This window comes from Pinus tabuliformis, chromosome X, assembly GCF_031772625.1.
Source record: "Pinus tabuliformis cultivar Carrire ecotype Pingquan chromosome X, CPIR1, whole genome shotgun sequence".
In the NCBI taxonomy this organism is placed as follows: domain Eukaryota; kingdom Viridiplantae; phylum Streptophyta; class Pinopsida; order Pinales; family Pinaceae; genus Pinus; species Pinus tabuliformis.
In genome coordinates this window covers 81,911,764-81,921,837 of record NC_142308.1, presented here as the reverse complement: position 1 = coordinate 81,921,837, position 10,074 = coordinate 81,911,764, and the positions used below count along the sequence as shown (strand labels likewise).

Below are 10,074 nucleotides of genomic sequence, written 5' to 3'. Positions count from 1 at the left end.
ATTTAGGTGAAACCTATGGGCAAAATACTATGGGCCAAATACCATGGACTAGATTATTATTAATACCATGCAAAAAACATTATTAATCCTAATATTAGTATTAATAAAAATAAAAATGGCACATGGTATTGACCCATGGTATTCACGTGGAATGTAGCCTATTTAAATGGGGGAATTAAACCAGCATAGATCCCTTTAATGTGGATCTACTAAGCCCCGAGAGGTATCAAATATCGTGATATGCAAACTAGCGTAGAGTGAAAAAATATTTGATCCCTCTTGGGGCTTGGTGGATCAAGAGTAAAAATGGATGTTATAATTTAATGTATGTTAAACATTTTAACTTGGTTAAAATAAAAAATAAAATAAAAATCAATTATTAATTTTATTAATTTTTATAAATTACTAATAGTAATTTTTAAGCTTCATGTGAGCATAGATTATTTAAAGGGGAAATTCCATCATCTTAGATCCATCTTAATTCTGGGTCTACCAAGTGCTCAGAGGGATAAATAGATTTAATGCCCCTAAGAGTGTTAGATGTGGAGTTAAGATGGATATAGGTTGGTTTTTATGATAATGAAGATATTAAATAGACTTAGAAAATTATATTGTAAAAACATCTTAAGGTGAATGGTTAAAGCTACATTTAGTCACTTTAAAATTTAGTAAAAAATACCAATATCTCCATTAATATTGGTTTTTAACTTTTTCTGATTTAACAAAAAAAATTCAAAACAATGAAACCTTATCACTCTTTCTGCATCACCATCACAGAAGATTTTTCACCATTTTTCAAACATTCTCAATATGATATCTTCATGAAAAAGTTTAGGTGTTGATGTTGGATTACTTGTTTGAAAAATAAGTTTGTTTGTACAACCTTTCATCTTTTGTGCTATTCTTAGTTTGTCCTAATGATCTGTAGGGGTTGGACCCACTACACCATATTTTCCTAAAGGTGGAGATTGTTCACCAAAAAGGAAATTAATCTACATGCTACAACGCTGTTAAAAAATGTGAGACCTATGAGGGTAATGAATTATGCTAATAAGAAATTTAGATTGGGAGAGACGTAATTAAATTTTATTATTTAATTGAAGTTTTCCAATTAAAATAATAATAAATCTACATTTATATATTCATATATTGATTGGAAGGATTCTCACAATGGTCACTTCTTTCAATTAGATCCCCTTCAAGCCCTTGGGATACCTAATACTTTCTTATATAATATAGTTGGGGCTTGCTACTTGTTGGCATGTTGGGGTAAACAAACTTGATGTGTTTTTTTTATCTCGCAGTTGGAGTCTATGGAATAAGAAAGAAATTTGATAACTTGAAAAAAGTGGTAGCTTGACAAAATTTGTAGAGAAAAGATTAATCTCTCCTACCTTGACAGAACTCGTTGTCAATATCAACACCTACAAGAACTTTGTTGTGGAATATTATCAAAACTAATAGAAGGATATGAAAGAGTGTATTGTAAGAACCTTGACAAACACGGCCACTGAAACTTGGAACATTGTTTGTAGGAAGAGAAAATTATGTTTCTTTTTCCAAACATGTATGTTAGTATATTACAGTTTAATGAATATGTTTTCTTATTATCATATATGGTTTCATACTTTAACAAAACATTCACCAAGACTTCACAATGTTTTATTAATCAGTAAAAGATTTGCCAAGATCTTATAAGATTTTATAATTCAGTGAAAGATTCTCCATCACTGTACAAGATAATATAATCTGGTGAGAGATTCGCCAAAAAAATTATATGTACATATTATACTATTGATAAAATCGCCTCCCATTTTTCTTATGTATCATGGGGATTAGCCCATTTATTATACATATAAATTTAGGGTGGTTCTTAAAATTTTCCCTGGCCTGGAGTTTTATGAGCAATGACCTGGTGGAACTAGTGGAGGAATCAAGGTGTACAAAGCGTATGCATCTAGCCCTTAATGCCAACTTCCTGGAATTGATTCTAAAGACTGGAAACTCAGATGAACCCCAAGGATTCAAACCAATATCTCTATGTAATGTAGTGTACAAAATATTAGCTACAATTATGGTGAATAGACTTAAGCCAGTTCTGCCCGATCTCATTGCACAGGAACAAACTGGCTTTGTAAAAGGAAGGCAGATATAAGATGGAATAGTAGTCGCTCAAGAGGTAATCCACTCTCTGAAAAACTCTCGAAACAAAGGTATGTTAATCAAATTGGATCTGGCAAAGGCTTATGATCGCCTTAGTTGGGCGTACCTAGAAGGCATCCTCAAAGCTCACGGATTTGATGAGAGATGGGTGAAATGGATCCTGTCAATGGTGAGCACACCGGTGATGTCAGTGATGTTGAATGGAACCCCATCTGAAGCGTTTAACCCTTCGAGAGGGCTTAGACAAGGAGATCCCCTGTCCCCGTTTCTATTCATCCTAGCAGCAGAAGGACTGGGCAGGCTGGTGAAAGCGCGATTAGCCAGGGAACAGCTAAAGGGACTAAGAATTTGTGGGAATGATCTCCCCATAACACACCAGCAATTCGTGGATGACGTAATGTTTTATGGCCAGGCCTCGCTTAAGGAAGCCCAACAGATCTTAAAAATCCTCTCTGAGTTCACCCAAGCATCCGGGACAGAGATCAATAAAGAGAAATCAGAAATATTTTTCTTTAATACATAGGTAGCGTCCCAAAGATTTCTGGTCAGAACAATGGGATTCAGAATCAGAATTTTCCCAGCTATGTATCTGGGCATTTTGCTTAATGAGCACCAATACAGGGTCGCTAACTAGGGACCTCTAATAGGTAAGATCAGGAAAAAGATCGACAACTGGACATTCCAGTCTTTGAACACCCCCAGTCGGATAATTCTTCTAAAAGTAGTAATACAATCCATCCCAATTTATCAGATATCTAGCCAAGCTGTCCCAAAATCTATTTGTCAAAAACTAGTAGCAATGTTCAAGAAATTTTTATGGCAAGGAACTAGTAAAACTAGGAAATGGGCTCTACTCTCTTGGGATTGGCTTAGCAAGCCAACCAAAGATGGAGGATTAGGCTTGCGGGACTCCTACATACTCAACCAAGTGATGGGGGCGAAACTATGGTGGAGGTGGACACAAGGTGGCCAAGACCTATGGAAGAAAATTTAGGAGAAGAAATATGAGGCTGCTGAGAAGCCCGAAGACAGGATGAGAAGTCAGACAGAGGAAAAAGGATCAACAATATGGAATTTGGCGAGGAGTAATAAAAATTGATAAGAGAATATAGTTTTGGGAGATAAGAGCAGGGGACACAGCTAAGTTCTGGGAGGAATCCTGGCAACAACGAGAAAAGCTTCTCCATAAGGAAGCCCTTCAAGTCATCCAAGCATTCACCTCCCAGACAGAGGGGGACGTGGTCGGAAAATTTTGGAAACCATGTATAGGGGAATATTGGCGTAATTGGAAGTAGAAGGAGGATTGGGTAGCAACCCCCGACACTGAAAGATGGGGCGATTACAACAAAGAAATGGCATCCCGAAAAGTGGCAGTAAAAACAGGGCAAGATATCCTAAGATGGGGAACCTGAATACAAGGAACCTTTTCTATAGCAGAAGGGTATTACTTAAAGGCAAAACAGAATCAATAGACAAAGTCAAAGAAATGGAAAAATTTATGGAAAATAAAACATTGGCTGAAAGTCACTTTCTTTTTATGGATCCTGTATCATGGCAGGGCACTTACCTGGGATCAATTATAGAGAAAAGGAAGGCAGGGACCCTCACGATGCATGCTCTGCAATGAATAGGAGGAGACGATGGAACACCTCATGAACAGATGCACTGTCAGCAACACCCTGTGGAGCAGTCATCATCAGCTGTTTGAACGATGCTATAGAAACTTCCAAAATATCAAAAACACCTTGGAAAACTGGCCGAAAAAACCTTACCAAAACCTGGTGTTAAACCGTGCATGGATGTTGTCAGCTGGGTTCCTGCTTTGGAACATATGGAAGGAAAGGAATAGTGTGATCTTCAAAGAAGAGAAGCGAACCCCGGCAGAAATATGGAAACAAACAATCAAGAATATGAGAGAAACAATTTTAACGGAAAGATGGAAGGAAGAGGACTGGAAGGTCATACAAACAGAGGAGAAGATTTTGCAGCGGCTACAATTAACACAAAGCATGCTAGACAGCTACCAAAGTAAAGACCAATTCAGAGAGGTTGAAGAAATAAAACAGTATAGACATCCACCACAAGGATTTTCTAAAATTCAATTTCGATGGGGTGACAAAAAACAATCCAGTCGAAGCAGGAATGGGGGGGTTTTTAGGAATGACAGAGGAAAAACTTTGAGAATTTTCTCGATGGACTGTGGGGAGGCAACCAATAATGAAGCGGAACTACATAAGCGCGGCCTTGAAATCGCGATTCAGGAAAAGTTTCTGAGCCTCCAAATTGAAGGTGACTCGAAACTGGTGGTGGATATGGTAAAGCAATTGCAATAGAAGAAACCAGCGGAAAAAATAAGCAGGAGTTGGCGAACAGCGTGGCTAATCAGCGAAATAGGGAAACTAATCACTAGAATAGACTATCTGATCCCCACCCATGTAAGATGATCAGGCAATCAACCGGCAGACTGGTTAGCGAACTGGGGAAGCCGAAACAGGGGAAAGTCGACAGACAAAAGAGGGATGGAGATCCTGCTCCTGGAGGAGTGACAACAATTGCAGAAACTTCTCGACATCGATAAGGGTGGCAATAGCAATTCCGAGGAGAATGGCCAGGAAAAGTTAGTAAGTGGCAGATGTGGGGAAAGATCACAGCAGGTGATGACAGATAGGATACTCGTGAGAAAGGACAGGGGCGGTGCAAATGATGGAGCAGGGCAGCTGACGGGGCAGGGCAGGGTAGGTTCACTTGAAGGGGCAGAAGAGAGAACCGAGGCGCCATTAAGAAAGGAAATGGAGGGAGCGTGGGGAGTCGGGACAAGAGGCCGAGAAGGGATGGCAAGTGGCAACGGTAGTACAGAAAGGGTACGGCAGGAGCAACTGAGAGAATGTAGTAGTTATGACGAGTAAAGGTGGACAGATAGGTAGAGACAAATCCTAAGGAAAGGACTCGGGGAAGAGAGCTAGGAAAGGAAAAGGACAGGTGGAGGTAAGGATAGAAGGACGGAGGGGATTATACAAACGAGGGCCTGAGGTGGCATTAGGATTTTACATGTAGCAGAGCACGAAGCAGGAGGGAACGATGAAAGGTGGCAGCAAGGTGCAGAGTTCAGACCAAAGCTCCGGTACCGACGAGGAAAGGTGGTATGTAAATTCATTCTCCTGTCCTGTTGTTCTAGAGATATATAGACATAGGAGTTTCTGTTATTACTCAGAGGTGTCCATGAAACCGAAGTCAAAAGGCAGACGTAGTCTGGTAATAGGAATTCCCAGATATGGGAAGAAACGTCTTTACTCCACCAGATATGCTGGTGTCCCAGGAAGAAAGAATTATGGCCCTCGGAGGAAGGAAAAACCCAATCCCAGGAAAGGTTGTAGGGTGGGGAGGGTAGTTAAGTCAGGAAGAATAGGGATTTCGGCTGGCTGCAGGAACCCTGCCCCTGTCTGTCTTATAGGAAAATCCAGGAAGGCCAAGAGTAGAAATCCACCGGAAAAGAGGTGTGAAAGCAGTTCCCCCCGACAGCCGGGGAGAAGAGTTGATATGCCTAATTACATAGAAAACCAACAAGAGGGGCATTGAGGGAAGTACAGAGAAGCAGAGAGTGGAGGAAAGGAAAGGGGTTGATTTGCAGGTTAGGTAGCGGAGTGGTCTGAGACCTCTTACCATAAGCAAACCTGGGATAACCAGACTAATGCAAGGGGGGTAAGTGAGTGGGTTGAAATAGAAATTATCAACAGAGTTACTGACTTGTGGTCTCTTGTTGTGATAGGTAGGCAAGACACAATCAAGAACAGGTTCTAGGTAAGTAGCAAGATGGCTCCGCGGAAAGCGAAACAAGTTTGGACCCAGGAGGAAGGATTGAGCAGTAACCCGAAGCGGAAAGGAAGGAAACCAGAGGCCGAGCAAAGAATGCCTATGATAAATGCTTACATGGCTAGGAATTCCCCCGAAATCCAGGAACAGATAAATAGCTGGGAACGGGAGCTGAGATCCATCAGCTCGAACAAGGAGATTCCCCGGGGTGAATAGGAGGATTTAGTACCAGATCTAGGTAATACATGTAGCCGCAATTATCTTTTTAATAAGTTGATCCAACATTATTGGATTATGAAGCACATGGTAGCTCGTGCTATGGAAAAGAACCAGGCAATCTAGGAGGAAGAAGAGGAGGAAAGGAAGCAGCAGGAGGAGTAACTAAGGATCCAGACACAGGAAGAGTTGGAAAATATAAAGTCCATGCTCTTGAAGGAAATCGCTGAGATTCAAATCTAGGCCTCTTGCAATAATCTCATACTGGGAAATATGGAACAAATTTTGCGGGAGATGAAATGGGTTTTGGAGCAGAAAAACGAGCCTCCTGGCACAAGCACCATGTTGCCCACCCCCGTTATTTATTCAGATGAGGACTGATGAAGCAGGTTTCTTGGATAGTTTTTTGGAGTTCTATAGTAAAAGAACTGTTTCTGGATGTTTTATTTTAGATTAAAAGATAGAATAATTAGTAGAGCTCGAAAGAGCAGATATGATATAACCAAGGAGATGAACATTTTCAAATTTTGGTCTGGATATAATGTAGACAGGTGGTTGCCTGCTTTCCTTCGGTCTGGTTAACCACCTGGAACATATGAAGGATGTATGTAATTTTTGATATCGTAATATAGAAAGTAGTACTGCCTAAGTTCACAAAAAAAAAGAATCTAATTTTAGAGACATGTTAAATAAAATAAAAAAATAAGTTAAAAAGAAACCCTACTTTTCCTAAACATCTTACTTTAAAAAAAACCAGCAACACAACCAAATCAAATGAAAAACATAGAATTAATTAGTCAGCCATGCTTTATACATAAGATGTGGCATGCAAGCAATGTGGGAGATGTTAGTTGACAATATTGCGAAGTTTAAAGTCTAACATCCTCATTACTATAAGTGGCATTTGCGAGGTGTGTAATGGAAAGTTTGGTTAACCATCATCATCATCAATAAAACATGAACTCAAACATTTGCATTTCATTGTATGAAATTAAAATCTTTAATTTTAAATTGAAAATCATAGGTTGAACTATCCATTAAATTTTTTTTATAATAATTTAAATATTGGAATATAATAAATGTTATTATATTTTTATTAAATTTTTTTAGATATTATTATTATGTTAGTATTATATATAATAGTGTGTATTTCAAATTAATTTAAATATATTATATTTTTTAAGAAATTTGATTTTTTATATTGAATTATATGATATTTATTTTTATAATTATATATTAATCTATAATTTTATTTAAAAAATGTGTTTTTTCATCAAATATAATAAATATAAAATTGTAATTTTTAATTGAAATTAATCCATTATAATTATAAGTTATAAAAATATTTTTTTCATCAAATATAATAAATTAAAATTTACATATAAAATTGTAAATTTTAATTGAAATTAATCCATTATAATTATAAGTTATAAAAATGTTTTTTTTTTCATCAAATATAATAAATATAAAATTGTAAATTTTAATTGAAATTAATCCATTATATTATAATAATTGATTGTTTTAGGTACACGATGAACTAACAGATGTAACCAACACAACAATGACACAACAATGACAGATGTAACCAGCACAACGCAACAATGACAATGATAGATGTAACCGGCACAACAAAAAAGTAGACCGGCCTAACTAATTATTACTTGCAATTTCCCTTGCCCCAAAAAGTGCAAAACATACTGATAGGTTGTTTTTTAAATTGGACAAGGAACACATTTGTACATTGGTTTTGGTTTCCAAGTGTGAGCTGGTTTTGGCTTCAATTAGTTTTGTTTTTTAAATTGGAAAATTGTAGAGGTTTTTTAAATTGGACAAGGAACGCATTTGTACATTGGTTTTGGTTTCCAAGTGTGAGAGCTGAGAGCTTAATGGATGCTTTTTAAATTAGAAAAATTGTAGAGGTTTTTTAAATTGGGCAAGGAACACATTTGTACATTGGTTTCCAAATGTGAGATCCTAATGGATATTTTGAAGCACACATTGTTCATCGTTGTTGACTAATCACCTTGAACAACATAATACCTTCCAGCAGAATAGTATTTCTGTGGGGAAAATTAGTCTTCGACTCTTGCCAAATGGTCTTAGAGACCTATAGAAGCCAAATGGTTTTAGAGACATACTACACTACTATGGTTTATTCTTTGTTAATTCTCGCAATGTACTTATGATGGCCGAATAAAAATATGATATGTAAATTAGCCCATAACGAAAGCAAATATAATATGTAAATTAGCTCACACTGAACCCACTGCATTCTTTCCATAGATTCCAAAAAGTCAAAAACACAGATTGTTGCATTGAACCCACTACATTCTTTCCATAGATTCCAAAAAACTAAAAACACAGATTGTTGCATTCTTTTGAATGGAAATTCAGAAACATAAAATTAGACAATCAAATGGCCAAAATTGCAACAGCAAATTGAACAAAATATCATTATACCAAAAATGAGTATTCACATAAAGAAGAGCTCAAAATAGTTCCTTTCCAGAGAAGAGCTCAAGTGAATTCCTTTCCACCAAGTACACCACAACACCAATAGGTGTGAAATTGTTGGCATTATCTTGATGCCAGATTGCTCATCCTTTAATAGGTGATTTACTAGTTTGAATGTTCAACTATTACATTAGTCCTAACAGATAAAATAAATCGATAATATTTGTTTTCTACAGAAGCAATTTCATCCTACACTATTTGTGCTTTCCGTAGCCACAAATTTCATCCTACAGGCTACAGTGTTTTATATTGCTCAAAACCAAAATCCAACAAAAAAACATCCATTTAAAATTCATCATTGGAATCATACCCATTTAAAGTTCGTCATTGGAATCATCATCATCAGTGTCTCCTTCAGAGGAGGATCCCCCTGATTGTTGATAAACTTTGGTCACAAGAGGGTTGCAAACATACTCCACTTCCTTGAGCTTCTCCTTGTAATCTTCCTTCTCAGCTGACTGGTTCTCGTCCAGCCATTCGAGGGCCTCCTTCAATGCTGCATCTATTTTCTCCTTATCATCGGAGTTGATTTTGTCAGCAAGCTTGTCCTTGTCGTTAATTGTGTTTTTCATGTTTTAAACATATGTTTCCAAATGGTTATGGGCATCGATACGTTCCTTGACCTTTTTGTCCTCCTCTGTGGACTCTTCAGCCTCTCACACCATTCTTTTAATTTCCTCTTGGCCCAGTCTTCCTTTGTCATTTGTGATGGTGATTTTCTCAGATTTTCTGGTGCCCTTGTCCTCTGCTTTAACATTCAAGATACCATTGTCATCCACTTCAAATGTAACTTCAATTTGAGGAACTCCCCTGCCAACATATTACAGGTTTGATTCTCCGGTCCACCAGACTCGACTCACCAAAAACAAAAACATGAACAAAGGAATAGAAACAAACCTTGGAGCCAGAGGAATTCCAGAGAGCTCAAATCTCCCAAGTTCTCTACAATCTTGTTAAACTTCGTTCACCTTCAAAGACCTGCAAAGGAAAATGACTGAGTCAATCATCCTCCATACGCCCGTGCTATTGTAAAAATTGAAATAACCCATCAGGCAGTTTTTAGAAGAACGATATAAAAGATTTTAGACCAACTTGAATTGACATGGTTGTTTGTTGGTCCTGATAGGTTGTAAACACCTGAGACTTCTTTGTAGGAATAATAGTGTTCCTTAGAATTAGCTTTGTAATCACTCCACCAATAGTCTCAATACCCAAGGTTAGAGGAGCCACATCTAGTAAAAGTATTTCTGCACATAAATAAGGGCAACAAGATTTCAAATCACTGGATAAAAAACCAAAACTTTGTTCAAAGCTTAACAGTATAAAATGCAGAAACTGTGGACCTACTTTACCTTTAGCTACTTCTCCACT

The 10,074-nt window shown here is 37.4% G+C and overlaps 1 pseudogene; it reads right to left on the bottom strand.

Annotated features, from left to right (window-relative positions):
• Nucleotides 1-9,017: 9,017 nt before the first annotated feature.
• LOC149138470 (luminal-binding protein 3-like) lies at nt 9,018-9,752 on the bottom strand (annotated as a pseudogene).
• Between the last annotated feature and the right edge of the window lie 322 nt (nt 9,753-10,074).